Source organism: Anser anser (assembly GCF_964211835.1).
Source record: "Anser anser genome assembly, chromosome: 6".
Lineage (NCBI taxonomy): Eukaryota > Metazoa > Chordata > Aves > Anseriformes > Anatidae > Anser > Anser anser.
The window spans coordinates 3436553-3459179 of NC_139726.1; the positions used below are offsets into that span (position 1 = coordinate 3436553).

A 22627-nucleotide genomic window follows, 5' to 3' on the forward strand; every position below is an offset into this window, starting at 1 on the left:
TTCAAGTAATACTTGAATATTATCTTTCCTAATTTAAATTTTGGGCAACTGTCTCACTGTCTGAGTCCATAGTGGGCTTTTGGTTTTATGGCACTGTATTTGTTTCCTATAATGCTGTAACACTGAAGGACTGTATAGTGGAAGCTAATGTAATTAGAAAGAACACGGTGAGCTGATTATGTGTGTTGAAGAAATAAATACAATATTTAAATACTGAAGGAAATAACGCTATTCCTAATAACAGTAAATCATATGAACCACTTGCCCCTATTCCCTATGCACAAAAACTTGTTATGTTTTCTGAGCTGTCCTAGACTTTGGAACCACAACCATATATGACCCTTTAAAAATAATGATAACTTTTTTTTTTTTTCCTTACAGAAAGAAGCAACTTTCTTGATATGATAAGTTGATTAAGTTTCACTGTCTATGACTGTCTTGTCAGCACAACATGGTTTTTCTGTCTTTTGACATTTTAAGTTGTATCCTGAAGCCTTTGTCAGTTTCCTTCCTGCATTTTCACTGGCTATCAGAATTTCAAGGAGTAAGTTTTGTACAGTATTCACAATTGTGAACATGATAGCAGATCTAGCATTCAGACCATGCAATGAAATGGTCCGTAAAGAGGTCAAAGACATATGGTAACATCTGACAAAAAAAGAGCATGTGTTGGATCAGAGCTGATGGACTAATCCTTTCTCCTGAGCCCCTGAGCACATTTTCCATTCTATGTATCTTGAGAAGGAAAGAGAAGCACATGCATGGATTTGGTATTTGATGACTGTAGGGTGAAGAACAAAACAATAACTGTATATAGGCTTTTTAGTAGTAAAATCACCATAAAGGATGCTGATGAAAGTTGTTCAAAACATTGATTTAATTGTAGGAAGGGACATGACACAACCAGAAGTTTTGAAAATAAGGAGAGGTGTTTGAGAAGCAAGATCTGGAACAGAATGAACAAGAAACTTGAATGTGGGAAAGCCCACAAAATCTAGGGGAATAAATAAATAAATAAACAAATAAATGTGGTGAGCCTTCCGTTGACTTTTCAAAGATGATAATTTCAATGACTGAAATTTTACCCCATACAGAATATCAGGGTGACAGGATGAGGCCCGTTACAGTGATCAGGACCAGAGATGAAAACCTGTTGGATGAGAAGTATCAGCTTTGTGGACGGACAAAAATAATCTTACCAGGGTGGGTGACGATAAAGGCTGGACATCAGTGCTGTGGGACTACTTGGCTCAGCTGCAGCATCTTGCTCCATTTCTCACCTCTAATTCAGTGTTTTAATTTTCTAAACCCACCTGCAGCTGAGGGTGGAATGATAATATTGAATGAACATAAATACGTGATTACGATCCATTTGTAATAAAATTGGGTAAAGGCACCCTCCTTTCGCGTGCGTAGGAGAGTACTTGTGCCCTAGTGCTGCATAGAGCCCTGGCTGGCCTGGAGCCTGCCCAATAAACCAGCCTGTGCAGCTAGCATGCAAAGGGACTGGTGAAAAAGACTTTTCATTCCCAACCTTGAAATCCCTGCAGCAGGACGCCAGGCATTGAGCAGGAATAGTTGTGTATAGTCCAATTTTTAAAAAACTTCAGAAGCCAGAAAGATTTCAACAGATACATTTGTTTGTCTGATTTTTGCTGCCCGGTGCCATATAGAGAGGTTTGCTGAAGTATTAACTATCACTTTAAATTCTTCTCGCTTTGAGTCATTCCATCCTGTATATAATTTGAACAGGTTTTTGCATAATTATTTCTCCTAATAATTACCATTATACAATTGCTATAGCTGCCAGTTTTGTTTTTCTTTTCTGCCAGAGAATAGCAGAAATGTATTACGCATTTGTGTAAGTTATGATCTTTGATTCATGTTTAAAATGCATGGAATATTTTTCATTTTCTGTTTGAGGCAATACCTCATCTGGGATCATATCTCACAGTGTAAGTTTACACTGTTTAAATGGATGCCTTGTACTGCAACTGGGTATAATCTACAATGAAAAAGCAAAGGAGGTCAACAGAATTGAATTTTTAAGGCGTTAGAGGACTGGCAAATATTAATGGCAGCAGGTAGAGGCATACTGCAGCTGGACCGTAATGCAGAAAGCCTTTGTGTATTTTTTTTTTCCTTTTAAATAAATTTGATTTGACCATCATTGTTGCCCTTTGTTGTTGTCTTTTGATGAGGATTCTAGGAAATTTGCTTGCTGGCATGCGTGGCTTACCGGCAGGGAGAGCAAACTGGAATTTGCAAGCACAAGTGTTCCTACCAGATACCTAATTCAAGAAGTTATATTCTACAATTGAAAAAAAAAAAAAAAAGTTTTTTAGGGTTGAGTTTTCTGTCTGCACTTCCCCCCCCTGCTCCCTCCCCAGGGTAGGTGGGAGTCGGTGTAGCAGGCAGGAGAAGGGCAATGTGTGTGCTCATCCCCTGCATGCCTGGCTCCCTGCTGACATCTGCCTTGCAGCTGCCCCTAAAGAACGTGGGAAATGAGGAAGATTGGTGTGGAGAGAAGAAAAATTTCCAGTATCAAACCCAACCTGTTTACAAGGCAATGCCCAGCTGGGTGGGAAGGAGACGTGGGGCAGCTCCTCCCTACCACAGAGAAATAAAGAAATAACGACTCACTGTTCAAAATGGATCAATAATGCTATTTGAAAATTGATTTATTTCTTTCTACTGACAAGTGTTATTATAGATATGATTATCTTTCAGACTAGGTTTGATACCTAAATTCCTGTGGTTTTAATTCTGTTTTTATGGTATGTAGATGTTCTGTAATTATATGAAGGATTCTAAAGGAATATGTCGCTGTTAGCAAATGACTTGTGTTATGCTAACTTTGTTACATGTTCTCATAAAGTACATCCACAAGAAAACAATGCCTACAGTTTGAAAGCTAATACAGCAGAATATTCTGGATACTTAAGAAAGAAGAGGGATAAAAAAATATTTTAATTTCAAGTGTCATGCTGAATGCTCTTCTGAGGGACACCATAAATTAGAAAGGAAAGGGAAAAAAAAAAAAAAAGAGACAAAAAAAAGACAATACTTAATGTATGTACATAGCATATGTAGGCACGAACATGAGTCTCTTTCCGAGAAAGAGTGAGATCAAAAGTTGCAGTATGGCACAAACAATTTACGACTGCAGCTACAGTAAAGTGCTTAGAAGTGAGTGGACTGACCCTCTGTGTCCATAGTGCACATTTGGCAAACAGGAGCTTGGACACTTCACTCTGCTCTGCCTTTTAGTATTTTGACTTTAAGTGAGCAAACAGGCTGAGTATACAGATGCATTTGATTACTAATGATCATTATAATGTGAGCAGCACCATGATTTATTAGAATAGTTGTTGACTGCGATTCCAAGAAAAGGTAATTGTTTCAGAATTATCCCCACAATTAATTTCTCATGTATGAAGTCCATTAACTCCAGCTACAGGCCATGGGATACGTGTAAATGTTCACAAGCATGGGCTGAGTTTTGAGAGGGAAGGATGAGCCTCTGGTGATGATGGCTGATTTGGGGGGAATCTGAGTACATTTTTTTTTTTTTCTGCTTTGTCTCTGACTTCCTCTACAAACTTAACCAATTATTCAGTTCCACTGAAATGAGAAAGTTCCTCAGTGAAATTAAATGTTGCTAACATGCAAATATCAGAGATCTTAAGGTGCTTAGACTATGGTAACCATAGCTTTTGTAAGTATTAGGATGTACATTTTATCCCATTATTATCATTGATCCTTAGTTGTCTGTAGTTTTTTACACTGCCTACATTTGTCTTCTAACACTAGAGCAGTGATAGAATGTCAGACTATTATAAGAAATTTGTATGTATTAGCAGAACTCCTGCTTATACTTGCTTGTACTATACCATGAAATGCTAACAAACATGATGTGCCAGAAAACCAGTAGTATGCATTCTCAGCAAGCACATCGATATATGTTATGACTGGTAATACGATGAATTTTGAATAGAATTAATCCTTACTCAATCATTAAACAATGAGAAATATTGAGTTGTTTTTCTTAAGGATTAGGAAAATTCTTTTGGAAAGAGACAAACATTTGTCCCTGCTGGAAGCTCCTTCAGCTGTAATGCATCATTGTGCCTGACCAGCCCTAGAAACCTTGGAAAGACAAAATATGTACAAGCTGGTTGTTAAGCATATGTGATATGTTTTGCCTTGTCACCTGGCAACGAAAAGGTTTTTCTAAACAAATTTCATAGATTGCCAAAATTCCAACTTTTTGAAACACGTAAGCTGTTTATTTATTTATTTATTTTTCCTTTGTCAAATGCAGCCCAAGGTACATCTTTCTCAGAAGAGCAAATGTTATCATTTATGCTGGTGGAAGAAATAACTTTTATAAATTTAATTTATTTCCTCTTGTGTACTGAGTGTAGCAGCATTGGGACTGTAAAAAATGTTGAAATAACGCTGCCTTCAGATCTAATTCATAATCTGTCCTACACGTGCTTTAAAGTAAAGCAAATAAAAGAGCCCACCTTGACTGACCTAAATGCAAAAATGAAAAACTTCTAAAATTTCTGGGATTTACGCGTTGTCTAGGAGCAATATGTTTGTAAGATCTGGTGAAAGATAAAAGAAAGTTGATTATTTTTCTTTTTGGGACACAGTCTTTATTAGCATGGAAGTGATCAAATCATTGGCTGCCACGTCCCTAAGTGTTCAAGGGAGGGGAAAAAAAACCCTGAGATGTTCTTTCTTAAGCTTGAATTAACGTTTTTAAACAGAATACCTCTAACTGCAGTGGGAAAGCTGCCTTGCTACACTCTGGCAAACTTTAATAACCTAATACATTCGGTTACCTCCTTAATCTGCCACTTATGTTTTCTATACATCTGCTGCTATCTGATTACCAATATATTTATCTTTTACCGTCGGTACCTTCCTCCCCTGGGCGCGATGGTGTCAGTGATGATCCAAGCCAGTGCTGATGGGATCACAGCTCATTACCGCCCGGAAGGTGATTGGGATTTGGGCGCACAATGGGGTGTGACACCATCGAGCAGAGCGGGCTGGCGAAGGGAGGCAACTCGTTATAAATGGCAATGCTCCAGTAATGACATACTGAGTCTGGGAGTCAGCAATGATGAGTAGACCTCTTAGTGTTATCCTTGATAGGAGGAAACAAAAATGACACAAGAGAAATAAAGATGGTATAGGTGTGATCCACACACAACCGTACTGATGCCATGTTACTAGAATGGCTATCAGGGCAAACATGAATGCTAAAAATGATGGGTTGTCACTGGATGTGCACTACACGACATGGCCATGAGCACCTGAGTGCCACGTATTGGCACTGTTCCTCATGGGAAATTATTGAGATTTTTATTACCTTAATGATGAAATAAAAAGTGCTCTTGTTTCCTGTGCCATAAAGAGAGCGAAAAAAATGGGCTTTAAAATGATAAAACAATAGTAGCCTCCTTGCTGAATGATGCGGCACTTTGTAATAATGTGGTACGTTTTGAAAAGATCTGTATTTTTTCAAAGACAAACATCAAATAGAAGGAAAAAGGTTATGTCACCTTCACCCTCACAGTACTGTCATTTATATGCTATCAGCTCATTAAATTCACATTAAGATACTCCATGGGACTTTAGGAGCTATTAGTGCACCTAAAATGGCATAACAAAATCTCAGTTCACTTTAAGAGAGATGGCATTGCGACATTTTGTATTTCATCACTGAATTATTATAGTCTCAGATGCATTCTGCTGTGATGGTAATGGAAGGAGGAATACTAGAGAGGAAAGCTGTCCATTTGTTTATCCCCAGGGAAAGAATAAAGAAAGTTTGATAAAAAACTACAGTGAAAGTAAAGCATTAACAATTTAACCCCTGTAGCAATGCTGAATAACATGCAGAATTTTTATATTCTGGTTTTCAGAATGTTTAAAACAAGAAAGAAAGAAATTTTTGAGTATAGTGAGCTGCTTTTTGTGATGGAAGGTGCAGGAAATGCATTGCATGAATGCAGACATCACAGTCTTTTATAGGTAAATTCTCTTAGGACAAACATAAAATTCCTTCATATGAATTATCATGAAAAAATAAGGCTATTGTAATCAAATTTGTTGTTATTATTAGGTTGCATTTTTTTTTTTTCCTGTCTCTCATCAACATCCACAGCTAAGTGTGCTGCTATACGTAAATCTGTAATCATGTATTTATAAATTCCACGTGAGATGCTAGGGCACTACACTCCAGAAAGGATAAAGAAAACTGAAGCTACTCTGAGTTACTTTCAAAGAAATAAAGTACACGAATACTAAATAAAGGCTATAATGTTTAATAAATGGTACTTCTGAATTTACCATATTTATTTATTTATTTTGGCTCTAGAAAGAGAGCTTGGTTTAAGGATGCTTTTTCTACACAGTGCATCTATGCAACTGCAACTGTATGTTACATACATATATAATATTAATTAGAGGATAGAGAATAAGTTAAATTCAGTTTTTAATTTGAGGCAAAGTTAAACTAATTTTCTTTTAAATGTGTATGAATGAAAAAAGAAAACAGAAGTGAACTGAAGTAGGTTCAGTCACTTTATGTAATGTATTTTCATAATATCTATTCAGAATTATTTAGAAAACATTGTAATTCCTTAGAAGTGGTTCCTTCCCTCTCCAATCAGCAGCAAATGCCATGACTCAAGAGCTTAGCCTCATACACAATAAAAAGCCATCAGAACAGAATGACAATTTGTGAGTCTAAAACATTTTAGAGCCTTCGAATGTGCACATACACAGGGAGTGAAATTCATTCCTGCATAGAGAGCCAGGACAAGTGCAACTTAAGACTTCAAAATAGCTCTTAACTCCAATTATCTGATGTATGGGCCTTTGGTGGAACAGCAGTGAATTTCTTCAACGGAGAGGGAGCTCAAAGATGTAGGAAGAGTCATTGCAAAAAAAATAAAAAAAAAAAGCTCAGTTTTTGAAATAAGGAGGAGGGAAGTATCAGCACAGGGAATAATCACTTAATAAATGCATGCCGAGCACCTGCTAAATTTAATGCAGCATTTTACTACATTCAGTGCTTCAGAGTGTAATCTCTTTAGCACAGGGATTCTGCTGCTTATTAGATAGTTCACCTGTTGAAAAGCACTAGATAGATGCCAGTTTTATCATCAGTAAAACCATTCTTGAATGGCCAATCTGAAGGCTAAAACCTGATTGTTTGGCACGTATAGTTTTCTAGCAGAAAAAGAGCTGTGTTGTACTTAAAACCTTGCTCTTTGTGCAGCACTGGCTGGTCCTGACAGTGCAAGATGCTGACGTGAGTGCTGGGTAGCCTGAGAGGCAGCGTGGCTCATTCTCATTAATGACTGCCAGAAATCAGAGGGGATTTAATGGGGAATTTTGTCCAGTCTGGGGCAAGTATTTAAAAGGTCTAATGAAGGTTTACAGTACTAGCGGTATTGTTGAAGAACACTAATTTTTAACCTACCTTCAGGCAATTGTACAGTGGAAGCCAAGAAAAGTGGTTGAGCATAAACATGGGAACTTAACGTTTAGAATAGTAGTAGACAGAAATCAGCAGAATTTGTGTAATTAGTTTGGGCAAGTTACAAGTGCAGGGGATGCCCTCTTTAAGGAAAGTGAAGATGCTAAAACCAGTGAAAGCAATATGACCACCAATAGATTAATCTGGTGAGGGCAGCTGTCATTGTATGTTCATTAAGCATTCTGTTCAAGGCTCATGATGGAAACTAATTGGGACAGAGGAAAAAAAAAAGTATTTAGACTTGATTGTGTATTTGTTTCTGAAGGAAACCAGCTACCATGTGAATAACTAAGTTTATACTTGTCTATTACATATCGTATTACCAGCAACATGTATTTTGGAGATGTAAATAATTTAGTATGTGTAAGAACTCAATTCGTGCTTTTACCTGAGTGAATTCTCCATGTAAGAAACTGAGATTCAAGCCTTGAAGTTGTGCCTCATTTAGCGCAAACACTGCAAGATCACAGTGCAGTTGCACCTATGTTCACATAAGTTCATATATAAGTCATGCTAATGTTTTTTTGTCATAGGTTTATGGGCATTCACCAGGGGAATCCACAAAGATTTGATCACCTATTAAAAAATACAATTTTGTAACCCATTATAACATTTACCTGCTTTTTCTAAACAGTAGCTCACATTGCTCCTTCAATGGCAATATAGTTGAGTAAGAGCCAATCATGCCTTCAATGGATGAAACAAAGCCTGTCTTCATCTGCTAGCTTAGGTGGAGGATTGCTTCTGATCCACACAGCTTTAACTCCAGGCTAGATTTTCCTCCTAACAGTGTGTATCTTGGCGGGGTATATCCTACAGCCAAGGGGCTGCAGCACTGCAAATTCAGAGGAGAAAATCTTCCTCTGCCATTGGGAAGACAGGCTGGGAGGAATCTTTGTTGTGTTCATTTCCCATCTGCAGCCCAACATAGCAGTCAGGTTACTGAGAATCACATTTGGTTCAGATTGTATTGGAGTTGGCTAATACTGTCCCTTTCAAAGTAGATGTCATAGAAAAATAGACCCGGTCCTACTCCAGGCTAAGAACGCATGGCTGGGTGCTGTGGATGAGGACCTGGGGGGCAGTACTTGCTTTCTGCCCTGTCACCTTTCAAAAAGTAAATATGTGAGCCAGTTTATCTGCTGTGTATTATAATCTGCATCTGCAAGATGGAAATACAATGAGTGTTGACATCATTACCATTCACCAGAGAGCCTGATTTTACATTGAAAACACTGCAAATTTTCAGTAAGTTTGCCAAAAGATCCAGTAACTCTGATATTTAATAGCATTCAGGGATATCTAATTTATAATCTTTTCATCAACTCCAGAGAATTCCTGTTATTTGTTTACTGTAAGTCTATTATAAAGTGACTTTTATTTCATATCTCAAATAGCCACCCAAGTCCTGTAAGTGTCTTGCACCGTGATTTGCTGATCCTTAATGTTTGTTTTATAAGGTGAAGCAGAGTCTATTCTTGCATAGGCACCTAAACCAAAAATCTCCTTAAGCTAGTAAAGAGCTTAATTTTGCACTTTAGTCTTTCACCGCACCTTATGACATATAGTAGATAATCATTGTTGCCACTAATGGCTTGTCTACAGTGCTAATCCTTTCACAGGTATTAACTGAAATGGCTTGAAGTAAATATTGCTTGGTTATAGACCTAACTATGGTTCAGTATCTTGCTTTTATGCCGTGTCTCAGGAAAAGAACTGTAGCACTGTATGTTGTTCTTCCAGCTGCACGAGACCTGCACACTTCCATGACATTTCCAGCAGGGCTCAGCAGTACCCACCACACAAAAGCTCTTTGGCCAAAAGTTAATTGAGGAGCCGCCTAGCCTGCTTTGCAGAATCTGTCCCAGTATCCAACTCCCAGAAGCTTTTAATTTCCTCACTACCAGTTTGAGGGGGCTAGGAGTAGAATAAATTGAGAGCAGAATAAATTTGTGTTCTTTTAAAGAAACTGACAGGCTACAATATTAACGTACAATAATATTATTCTAAGTACCCATGATGCTGTTTTTGGCACCAATACTCTGCTCTAGTGTGTAGAAGAGATCCTGACCTGCCTTCCTCTTGTGGCTGCACACAGGGTACTATATCAATAAGAAAATTATTTGCGTTATCTCAGTCAATTAAGGAGTGTATTTTGAAATAATGAGGTGAAATCTAGAGCTACAAAGTGTGGCACATACTTCAGAAAAATATAGGGATGGAATACTTAATTTACTGGCCTGAACGATAAACATCAGCCCTAGTATGTAGTTTAATATGTAAATAGTAAAACACAGTGAAATTTAGAGTAGAATTAAAAAAAGAAAACCTTATAGTGAACATCAAGTACATTTGATAAATCAGAGAGGAAAAACTAAAGGTCTGTTTTTTTTGTTTGTTTGTTTGTTTGTTTGTTTTCTGGGGAAGAAATAAATATAAAGGGTCACATTGTGGTTTTAATTTATCTGGACATGGCTAGAGTGAACACCATGTAGAATAGCTTTCCCACAGATTTCAGGCTTCAGTTCAAAGTGGTAATTGTGAGTGATCAGTCAGAGCTTCAGTCTTGTGCCCTTGTCTGGGCAAGAAGATCCCAGATATTCTGCACCTGGAAAAATCACTGAGAGAAAAACCCACACAGTATTTCTTCCAACAGAGACAGGTCTTTGTTGCTGTCACCAAACCCTAAAAGCAGTAACCCTCTTGCCTGTGTCTGCTCCCTGCTTTGGCAGAGAGGGATCACCACTGTCAGTGGTGAGATGTGATATGGTGACAGGGCCAAACCTCCACTGGATCCACCATCACCAAGGAACAGGGAAAGCAAAAGGTTCTCTGACACATTTTCCAGGGTTTCTGTATTAGAACGCAGCTTCTAAGATGGTACATTAATATCTATAACTGTATTCTGATTGCTAGCATAAGGCATTTAGCATAATGGCAGTGACTCTTGCTAGGGATTCGGGTATGTGATTGAGTTACTGTGGCTTGACAAATTAACAAACATCAGCTAAGCCCCAGAAACCTATTTGGTGCACCCTCATAGCCTCTGGCAATGGGAAGGTAAAATGCATTATCTTCAACTTGAAAGAAAGAAGTCTAATTTAACTTGTTTTATCCTCTTTTGAGATGGCCCAAGAACATACAAATTGTGCAACGCACTTCAGCAAATTCCTAGCAATTCCTCAAGCTGTGGTAACTCTTTTTGTCTCAGCCCTTGGTCTCAGCTCTATGTCTATAAATTTGTCAGCACCATGCCTAAGCTGCCGTAACGTCCTAAATAGCTGATGTAAAACCAGCGTGGCTATCTGCATGCTGACTTCTGCAGGCCTGACAATGCCAAGGAAAGGGCCATCAGGAGGGGTGCTGTAAGGAAATGAGTGCAAATAAACTGAACAAAGTTAATGCTAACTAGAATACCACAGCCTGTTAATGCCAGCTCTGTGATGCAGCACCTCTGAATAGTTGGGACATCTGTCAGCTTTTAGGCAGGTTCCTATTAGATTCTAATGTTTTTATTTATTTATTTTTTTACATTTTCTGAAGCATAGAGTCTTATGTCAGGGGAAGTCTGCTATAGACAGAAATTAGGGAAGATGGTTTGTTAAGATCTGAGGTGACTGAATTTCTAAGTTTGGTTTTCTACTATATTTGCTTGCTTTCAAAGGATGTGATGTGGCATGCATGTTGCAGTGCACTTGGGCACCCTGTCAACTTGTGTAGGACAGATAAAGTGGACTTTGGGGATGACCTAGCATTGTGTGTGTCTGTTTGATATTACTCATGGTGAACAGCACTTTGGGAAATGTTAATTGATCATTATGTACAAGAAACATTGTGGTGCTCATGTGCACGTTTGGGGGAGAAAATGTTAATTTGGAGGGTGAGAATGCCCTTTTAAAAATTAAAATGGGAAAAATGTACTTTTATGTTCTTTGCCATGGAGCCATCTTTCATACCTCCTCTTGAGAACGTGGAGTCTCAGCACCCAATAGTACAACTATGTCCTCTTGCAGGCCATCACATGCATTTTCTTTGTTATCATTGACAACTTTTTTTGTCACATAATTGTTTAATTTTTGGAGGCCCAATTTCTAACCTAAGTTCTTAGAAACCATACAGGGGCACCCAGGCAGGAATGTAATGTGGGGGTCTGCAGTCCTTAGGAAGTTAGAAAAGATATTAAGTTTATTAAGTTTACTTCTGTCCTTAAACTCTGAAACTCTAACGAAGAACTGCAGGGGCATAAGTGAAAGATTGACCGCTTGGGCTAAGATCTTATGTAAAAACAAGTTACAGTAGCAGAGAAATAATGTCCAAGGTCAGAAGAGGTTAAAGTACAGTCAGAACCAAGACGTTGATGAAATGCAACAGAATGCACACAAGGTAGAGTAATGATCCACATGCTCAAGTACAGAAAGAGAAATGGTTTGATAAGTAAAAAGTTGCTGCCTTACTGAACACAAAAGAGTCTTCAGAGTATGAAAAAGCTCTTAAATTTTCATCCAGATGCATAGTAGCAGTAAAAAAGAATTATGAGGATTACAAATCAAGAAAATAAAATAGATAAATTGGAACCAAAAAAAGAAAAGTTGGAGAAAACTATGCTATAAATCCATATAAATTAGGAGTTGAGTAGAATAGCCACGAATCTAAGAGTGGTTTCAGGTCTTGGTGGTTGCACTCTTTGCTTGATCAGATTTCAAAGCAAAAATGTCTGTCAGTGACATAACCACCCCTGGTTCATGCTTACTTATCTGAGTCTTTAGTAAGCCACAAAGAACCAAAACCTGCTGTTCTTACTCAATCCAATTGCAAATAGGAAATTGCATGAAGTCACAGAGATGTGATATGGCGCTGAGCAACTCATACTATGATTTTTTTGAGATACAGTTTTCTCAGTTAGAATGTTTGGAGTTGCAGTGAATGGGGAAGATGGCCTAGGAAGTATTTATCAAAATCTGTATGTCTGTTCAATGGGCAGACACCATATTTCTGGGATTTTAACTGTACTTATATGATTATTTTTGGAAAAATAATTGATCCTTTCAGCACCTGGCACAGATATCTATGATCTGTTATTAGCTCAGGTTTCATATAAGACTGAATGTGAGTGGTGCAGCCAAGAAAAAGTGTAATTCAGAGCTTCTGGCTACAGGCCAGAGTCCTATATATACCGTACCATCCACTCTTATAAGCATCTTTATGATATGATAATGCCTAAACCTCATACATTTTTAAATTAATGAGGTGGACAGTATAAAGTGTTGGTTTGGTACTGAAGTGACCAGCTATAGCTGCATCTCTGCCAGGTAGAGTGATTTGGGTCAAGCCAGGTCACCCTGTCTGTGTCTCATTTTACCCATAAAGTAAGGATAATTAGGTATGCTTTTCCTCACTGTAAATGCTTGAGGTTTGCTGCTGAGCTTGCTATGCCTGTTCTTATAGGAAATCAGCTGGGTCTTTAGATCTAGTTTGTAGCAGGAAAACATGTAACAGAAAAAAATCCACCCTACATTGCCACCTCTGATGTACACTAATAATTACTCTTACAATTATTCTTTGTGGGGTAGGAGAGGGCTGACTTCCCTATGAGAATATGCAGGAATACTTCACTGTTTTCTTAGAGCTTGCCTAGCATTTTTACATTAGTTATTTTGCAATAGTAGTTAAATCAAATGTATATTATGCAAAGACTTCTAGCCTAACCATTCAACAATGTTTGCTTGATGAGATGTTAGACTCTCACTAGTAGCGAGAGAGACTGTTCCTGAGCACATCCGTCAGTATAGGAACTGCCCCAAGAGTATCCAGCAACTCCTCGTCCAGACTGCAAGGTCTGGAGTGGATCTGCCAGGGCACTGACCTTGACTTTGCCCTTATTCCAAGTGTATGTATTGCTAGATATCAACAATCTAAACAGAACTAAAACCCTAAGCAACCGAAATATAAACAATCAAAACAACAAATGCATTTGTTGTATTAGCTGACAGCACCCATAATGTCACTGGACAAATATGTAAATACTGACCTAAATCTCTTTGCTAGAGACATTTGTATTCACTTTAAATGCTGGAATAGACAGCAACACGACTAGCCTGCAGCCTGACCAGAAACCTCAGTGCCCACACAGCCCTGGGTGCAGAGCTGTGCCTCCTGAGAACTCAGGCCTATGGGGATGCCGTGGCATTCAGGAATCTGTGATGGAAGGAGGATTTCATTTGTGTGAATTTGGCAGTATTCATTAGTAGTCAATTAATTAAAAACAAACCTTTAACAATTTTGGCCAAGCAGAAAAAAGTAGACAACTGAATATGCAGAAAACTCAAGTACTGACCCCAATCCATCAATTAGTTAGACATTAATTGCATTTTTTCCCACTGACTTAAGGAGTTGTGGATCAAACCAAATGTAGTGTACTGTATGGAGTCAGATTTCTATTGCTAAAGCCGAGGGCTTTCAGAGGTGTTTCCTGAAGCAGGTAATTAGTAACATTAACCTTCCTTTCCATTTTAACGGCTAAGGGTAGGAAACAAGATAGTGATGCTTGGGTGGTCACGTTGGCCAAACTGGGGCAATCCAGCCTCACCAGTCTCAAGGGACAGAACTCAGACTTGGTAGCACCGTGGAAATTGATATAAATTGGTTCTCAGTCTTAATCTTTTGGCTAAGTAAGAGGTGTTCAGTTTTCACAGAATTGCCTCTTCCCAAAAGATCAAGAAAGGCCACTGGACTGGGTCAGAATGAAACCAAAAGGCTGGACTAGGCTGGACAGATATTCAAATGTGCATATTTAGACATTTACACAACTTTTTATTATTATTTTTTTTCCCAGCATTTATGAAAATAACTACAACATATATTTAGTTGAAACACGTACTTGCACACAAACCCACAAGTGTCAATAAGTGGCTAAATTAACCTACAAAGACCAATGTGAAATAATTTTGCATGTTTATGTAAATCAACTATGTACAGCCACAAGAAAAAAGTATTCAGGTCTTAACAAATATTAAGTATTGAAGAAAACTTATCTTAACATTGCTATAACATTTATAAAACAGACTTAATATATTTTAAAAAGTTTGTTACCCATCTAAAAAGTTATATATATATATATGTTACAGACTAGACAATTCTTCTTATTAAGTTTCTGAGTTAATAATTCTAATAACTCTAACTCCGGAGCACCACTTTCTTGCTCAGGTGTTTTATTTACCTTGGGAGAGGTGAGGTTTCCCTAGTGCTGGAGTGCTGTGATCTGGTTTATACACAGTATTAAGTGTTTGTAGTGTTTCCAGATGCTTAATTCAGACTGACTCCAGAAGGAGCTAGGCAGCTCACTGCCTTGTGGGACCTATGATGTAATTTGCTATGTATAAAAAGGCAATAATGCCATTTACCTGTCTCAGTGAAATTTTATGAGCGTGAAACTAAAGCTTGAATTGTCTTTACAAATATTTCTGATGCTTTTCAACAGCTTTTTGGGAAAACATTTTCTGTTGCTGCACCTTCTGTTGAGAGACAGTTAGGTTTTTAAGGAGACTGAAAGTCAGAATTTCTTACTTTTGTTGTCTCAGTGTTGATTTGTGTTTGCTCTAATACCAGCAGTGCTTTGCAGAGTCATAGAACAGCTACCTCAAGTGCCCTGCTTGCCATACATCTGTACAAAAACCACACAACTCTCATGTCTTGGGAATGAGCTGGAATGAGAAGGCACCTGAAGTGCAAGGTGTTTCAAACTGAGTTACAGGAGCACCAGGCAGAACAGGCCTGCATATTTTGCTATGATAATTTCTGTTTAAAATATTTTTAATAATAATCTTTGTGATTTTAAATATGATTAGAAATGATGAAATATTACAGTTTCCCCTAATACAAAAATTCTCATTTTGGTCAGCTATAGTATTGATGTGATAAAATCCTATTTACTCTGATACAGGGAGACCCTAAATGCAAGGCAATCTCCTGTTTTACACGAGGGAAGGGCACTTCCCTATGGGAGCACTACAGAAATAGGAAAAGCAAATTATTCAGGAAGAGAGTATTACGCATATTCAAGTTAGGAACTTTACTGCCAGTTAACATGAAATTGCTTTAGTTCTTTTTTTTTTTTTTTTTTTCTATCAGCACATTAAGCAAAACTAGCATCACTTAAACACACATTCTCATTCAGTGAAATGACACGTTACTACAAACAAATTACCACACAATACAAAAATGGAGAAAACAAATTATATTAGAACACCTCCAATATTTGGCTTCTCATATAGCAGTAGAAGTAAGTCAATGCCACTCTATGATACTGAAAATGACATTTTAAATAGAAAAAAATGTTATCTGTTGTATATTTTTTTTCTAAAATAGTGAATAACTGAGAATTTTTTTCATTTGTAATGTAATATAATTCTGGAATTTATTTTTGATTATAGATGAGGTTAACTTTGATGTTTTCAAAATGAGTTTCAAAGACCATTTATTTAGCTAATTTTGAAGGCAAAAACACACTGAAACTTTTATCCCAGTTGGTAAGAAGCTATCCCTTAGTTTTATTCAAGTTTTCACATAAAAATGTCAGTCGGGAATAAAACTGACAAATATATTCAATCAAAGATGGAATATTTTTTCCTCTTAAGTTGCAAATGGCTTCATTAAAATAAAAGCACCACCTTAGGGATTGCATAAAGCAGAATATTGGTACCTAAATGGTATTTATGACTCGGCTAAATGTAAAGTGAATTAAAATTTAAAGGATTATAGTCAGGTAGGCCACAGACATTCACAGGAACGTCCATTAGGGAGACGAAAGAACCTGCTGTCCCCAGTGACGGGAGCACGTTGGGTTCACGGTCAGGCATACCTACACGCTCAGTGGCACCGTAAATGAAAAGCATCATGGCTGAGCCCTAAGGTACTTGTCTGATGCTTCCTTCAGGCAAAAGAAGCAAAATCCTCCTGTAAACATCTAGGGGTGTGTATGTGTCTGTATACATATGTATGCATGTGCATATAAATATGTGATTTTACAGCACCGTCAGGAAACTGCGGATGATGAAAAGCAACACAGTTAATGTTTTAAAATATAACCTGAGCATTGTGTTCTTTACCAGAAACTTGCAGGATTTACCAGGAACTTTGCAGGAAATGCACAGACAGGAAAAGAGAAGGAGCCTTCGAGGTACAAGTCTGCTGTGACACACGTTGCATTGTCAGCCAGAAGGAGAAGGAGCGCTTTTGGGTTGTGTAACTTATTTGCACACAGCTACGATACGGATAGTTGTCTTACATTTCCTGACTTTTTGCCTTTAAGAAGAATGAAATAATTTCCTCAGTTCTTTTAATTTATTGAATTGAATTCTGGCCTCAGCGGTCAATGTTTTACACCACAGTCAGCAGATGATTGACAGGAGTTCTTGGAAGATTTGTTTTCTTCCCATCATCTTGGTTTCTTCATGGAATAGCCATTGTTCAACTTATTACGCAGAGGGGAGCTGGTCAGGAAATAGCTTCTCATTACTCATAGTGTTTGTGACCAAACAATAAAATATTCTTCAAGATGTGTGCTTCTAATTTACAAATGCATTTCAATGAAAACCAAGAATTCCAGTTACAGTTTTAAAAAAGTAATTGAAAAATGTATTCAACCATCTTTAATCGAATGTCATTGTATGACACCTATCTGTGCACTCTTCTGGTCATATTACTATGGTATTTTGCTCCAGGCACTGGTCTTGTTTACCTGAAAAACCACTTACATCCTAGAATCAGTCAAATAATCAGCCCCGATATTTATTCACCCACCACCAGCCCCCTGAATATAGTATACCCAGGATCCTGACAATTATTTGTGTTGAGAATTAGATATCGTGCAATTCGTTGCCTTTTAAAAAGATGTGGCACATTTGCATAGCATTCATTTACATAATTTTATTTATTTCCTATTGCTCCTACCCAGCTACTCCCTATTGTAATGTGGCTCCTGGCCGTGTACTTTGCCTTCTCTGCTGCAAGTTACCGGAGCTTGCACACGCTCACCAATGTGTAATTTGCACAGCTGTTTGTGTCACCTCTGACTGTGGCCCTGTATGTTTAACTTAGCATATTATAATACTGCAAAGCTTTAAATCCAAAGGAATGTGAGATGGGATATATCTATTTATTAGAATATTAGCATTTCTAACATGACATTTTATACAATGCTTTGAACCACATGGTGCATATTCCTTTATTTAAATAGTACCTCTGAGTCTGAATATCTTCTTTCCAATTTGGACAGATTAGCTAAGTGGTTAAGTGGTGTCCTTTTATTATCCATCTGCTTTGTGCCTTACTACTATATTTGATAAACAGGTGAATAATGGGACTTTTTTTTTCAAAATACAAGTCTTTATAACTGTGTGTTGCTATTTACATTTTTATGTTTCATTTCCCACTTTACTTTTTAGAAAATTTCAGAAAATCTTTTAGAAAAAAAAAAAGATTAATAATAATAAAAAGGAAGCATCTGTAGAGCAAGCTAATAGACATTCCAGATTAATTTTAAGTTTTTTTTTTTTTCTTCTTTCTACCCTTCATTTAAATATTCAAACCTAACGCTTGAATGCGAATTTGAAAAATCTAACAAAAGGTCTTTGCAGCTTAAAAGCATGTTTACCAGCACGCACCTACCTGTTAGCGGTCATGCTCATGCACAGTCTACATTTAAGAATGAAACCCAATCTCTAAAGTAGCCCTGGGGATTTGCAAGTCTGGCTTATCAATTGTATTGCACTAAGCCTGAATAGAGACAAAGCAGCAACTGAATGACCCTTGCTACGGTCTCAGTTTGGGAGGAGGGAGAAAATCCAGGCACTTGCAGATGCTGTGATCTATAAGGAGTGTAGGACCAGGATGGATTTAGACCCATCATCAGGCTGATGGCTTTATGCCTGGTGTATTTCTGACACCCCACCCCACTTCATTTTTCATTTTATTTATTTATTTATTTTTTCTGTAGGACTCATCCAAGGGACGTCAGTAAAGCTGGAGCTTAAAACTTGGCTTCTGATTTCATGTATCAGTTTCATGTTGGTGTATCTGAACAGAGAATAAAGCAGAGAATAAAGTCCTATTCCCATGGAGAAAAGCCAATTCTTGGACTGTCTTTGTGATATTTCAAATTGTATTTTAAGTGCTTTTGCTTTGCAGAGCAAGAAGTTGTGGGAGGGATTAACCAAAAAAAAAAAAAAAAGGTTCTGGTGGGCAAAGACAGATGCACCACCAAATAGCAAACCTTGGGAAGTTTCAGCATTACTGAATATTGTATGTTAGGAATAAATGAGTGTAACGGAAAAGAAGGGAATCAAAGCTACTTTATTTATGATGATAAGTTCTGGAACATCATATATTTTTGACAGTTTTCACTTGGATTGAAGGAAGATAACCATAGAACTGTGTCACAAAGATTTCAGTATAACATGCCATGTAAAAGTAGAGCGTATGAGAAATATGTCTTTAATCTGAGGCACAAAACTATAATGAAACTATGGTTGCTTTTAACTGTGTTAATTGCACTTTACAGTTATGAAGATCTGACTCATAAAAGTACCAGACTGACACCACCCAAAAACACACAAAAAAAGCAAACAGAACATTTGGAATTAGCTTTTGAAAAGGTTAACATTTCTTAAGCGAAGGAAATCACACTTATCCTTGGGAGGGGTACGCAGACTACTCTTGGACCAGAGAGCTCTCAAAACTGCTCAAAGGTTGAATTGAGACAGACAAAGGCATGGGGAATATACATACTGTGACAGTGAATCAAATGGGGTAATCTGTGCTGTATGAAGGCTATGCCAGAAATACAATGTATGATATAGTGATTATCACATGATTATTTGTTCAAAGGCGCTCACTATGGAAGCTTTGTTGTTAGAAAAACAAATCACTTACTGTTAACCTGAGAAAAGAGTTTGCTTATAGGGACAGCAGGGATTTGACAGGTGACTATGTATTTGTACATATTTAGCAGTATCTACAAGAACACATTTCCATGAAGAAATAATTTGTGTTGTGAATCAGCACCAGGCTGGGGGTTGGTATGGGGTGGTGGTGCTCACCTGAGGGCGTTGGTGGTGATGAGCCCCACCTGGGTGGGCAGCTGGGCATCACCTCCCACACTTCCTTCTGCCTGGGCCTGAATGTGGTCCTTTGGGAGGGTTGAAAAGCTCTACTGTAGGGTAATGCAAACTTCCTGTAATGCTCGAGTGAGGGGATTCTTTCACCGGTTCCTGCTTCTGAGCACCTGCAGCTCTGTGGCCCATCAAGGTAAGTGCAGTATGGTTTTTGGCTCTTTGATGAATTTGGTGCATGATGCAAAGTTCGGTCTGTTTTTTGTCTATGACCTGGAGTATTTATATTCAATCTTTATAGTGTTAATAGCACAAATAAAGAGGTTGTGAAGCTGTGTTATGCCCCTGAGTCAGTTAGAACTGCATGTTGAGTTTGTCCAGGTATTTTTTTTCTGTGGTCCATGGGCTTTAAATTCAACGAAGCCAGGTTTTATTGGAATAAAAGTGAAGAAAATTGTAAGCGGGAGAAAACCCGTAGTAGCCATGGAAGGCAGAAGTGATTACTTGCTGTCAGCTTGAGGGCTGCTCCTGGCTTTTAGGCTTGGTTTTGGCCAAGTAAGCGGTCTTTTGAGTTGTAACAAGTTCTGTGCGGAGGTTTATGATGCTTTTAAGAAGTTTCCTAAGGAAGTTTTTTGAGAAGTTTAGTCTCTGTCTCCTCCTGTATCACCCCTCCACCCTGCTGTGTGTCCCTGGGACCTCTCTGCCCTGGTACAATTGGTTGGCTGCTCCTAAATATTTTCTAGGGGCTTCTATATGGCACGTCCCTTTAGAGGATCATATGTTGATTGTGACCTGAAGTTCGCTCATTGAGATACTGTAGTGTCACAGACATTTTAACTGAATCCAATGAAAATGGTGGTGTTGCAGTTCTTTATGTAGGTATAAATGTACTGCCAAATGTACAAATGGAATCAAGAGAGCTATGGGTATAGAGATGAAGATCAGGGAAAACTGACCTTTGTAGCAAGATTATTATTATTTATTTATTTATTTGCCCTGCCAAAAATAAAAATACTTCTTTTTGAGACTTATTCTTACTTTCCTGTGGTAGACTGCTTCAACATGGATGAGTATATTAATGTATACCTAATCTGGTTTTACTAGATATGGTACAAGAGATAATGCAATCACGGATCAAATATAGGCATGAGTTTGCACATTTTGTGATGGCTGTGAATTTGAATGTATTAGTGTTGGTTACTGCTAATTATTTAAAGTAAAAAAAGATATTAAAATCAAATTGTTAACAGAAACCATTGCAAAATCCAAAAATCTCTCAATTACTTTTAAATAGCAGTTTAACAATGAAATATGTTATGTCTACCTTTCATTTTGCTAACAACAAAAGGAATAAGGGCTGTGTAGTGACAGAGGCAGGGAAACTGCCACAATATAGGAAGATGTAAAGCTTGACACCAGGAGGCATGAATTCTGGGTCACATTTTCTTGAACGTGATGCAGTGTCTGCCTGTGGTGGAAGCTAACAGTCACAGAAAGCATAGGGGGGCTACTGAAGTTCTGAACCACTGGTTTAGTTTTCAGTGTAGACTGCTTTTGTACCACTGCCAGCATAAATGGACTTTTCAGTAGAGATCAACTAGTCCAAGTGCTGGTTAAAGCTAAGGGAATGAGTCTGAGTAGTTGGAACCATGAGTGCGTGATAGGGATTTCTCTTGCTGAGCTTTGGATGGGGAAGGAGGCATGTGGTAGTAGGAACTGTAAAGGTTTTGGCAACACAAACTTCTTGCTAGGTGGGCTAGCATGTGAACCTGAAAAAGTTTAGCCTTTCTGTGGTAGGTCCCTGAATGGGGAAGCAGCTGCTGCAGACCATGGTAAGGGGTGCACCTGGGCTGCTACTTCGTGTTAGAGAGCTAACCTGTAGTAAATGTGAATGTAGTTGGTGTGGTAACCTGCTGGGGTGGCTGAACCTTAGGTCTTTTGCCCTTGACACGTTGAAGGCCTGTGGTAGATCTGCTCTGCTGCACAGAGGCATGTGCCTGGGGAGGTAAGAGTTGATATCCCCAGCTGGGGAGTTGCTACACTATACTGTATTCAATGGAAAGCGTTTGATTTGTAGCAGCTGTGGATGTGGAAATAATTAAGAGATTTTCTATACCTGCCCAAGTTCTTTCCTAAATATGGGACAGTCAGTGGAGTTCACTGAGACTCCTGCTGCTCTTTGTCCATGTCGTAGCCTGAGTTACCTAACCTATTTATCATAGCAGCAAACTTCTAGTCTTTCTCCTAAGTATCCTGAACAAAATGTGCCAGCTAAACTGTACCCAGTGAGAGTGGGGGAAGGGGCGGGGGGGCTCGAAACCTGACCTGACTGTTATGGGAGACGATTATTATAGTTCTTCACTTGCAAATTTTCCATTTGTGTTAGGCTGCTTCCCACAGTCTCTCACTGTCACATTTGGGCTTTTGAATGAATGGCATTGATCGAGTTGAGCGTTTTGGCTCGTTCGCCTCAGTTGTGCCTGGAGACTGGATGTACAGTATGTAACGGAAACCTTCAAGCAAAACTCTGCCCTCCCAGTCATCCCTTTTTGTTTGAAAACTCTACTTAGACTTTCCTCATCCTTCTTTTGTCCTCAATCAAATATGTTTTGAAAAACAAAACACTTGAAATGGCAGTTCTGGAGCTTCCCCTGTGCTAAGCTCTTCCTCCTTCAAATGCTTTAAAAAAAAAAAGGCTCAAAAATCCTGTTTTGAAGCTTCCTTCACCTATTTATCTTTAAAGCAATGCAAAGTGTGTCTATATATTTTTTATGGATTAATTTGTTTTGTTTGCATCTGGTTATCATCCATCTCTGGAATATTCATGATACTTTTCAGGGAGCACGGTGCCATTTCCTAGATGTTATCGTTATGGCCTTGTAGTGTAAAAAAAAAAAAACTAAAAAACTACTATTACAGCAACTACAAGGAAATGCACTCCCACTCATTGCTGTGA

At 38.2% G+C, this 22627-nt stretch overlaps 1 protein-coding gene across 3 annotated transcripts in view; it reads left to right on the plus strand.

Annotated features, from left to right (window-relative positions):
* The window catches only part of LOC310901250 (uncharacterized protein), a 721588-nt gene that overhangs the window by 488072 nt on the left and 210889 nt on the right, over positions 1–22627 (plus strand). For 2 of the 3 annotated variants that reach the window (XR_014585685.1, XR_014585686.1), the window contains one exon: positions 16672–19867. The gene's annotated coding sequence lies outside the window, so the exon portion shown is untranslated. The remainder of the gene's footprint in view (positions 1–16671; positions 19868–22627) is intronic. The other variant, XM_083840541.1, reaches the window with a different exon arrangement.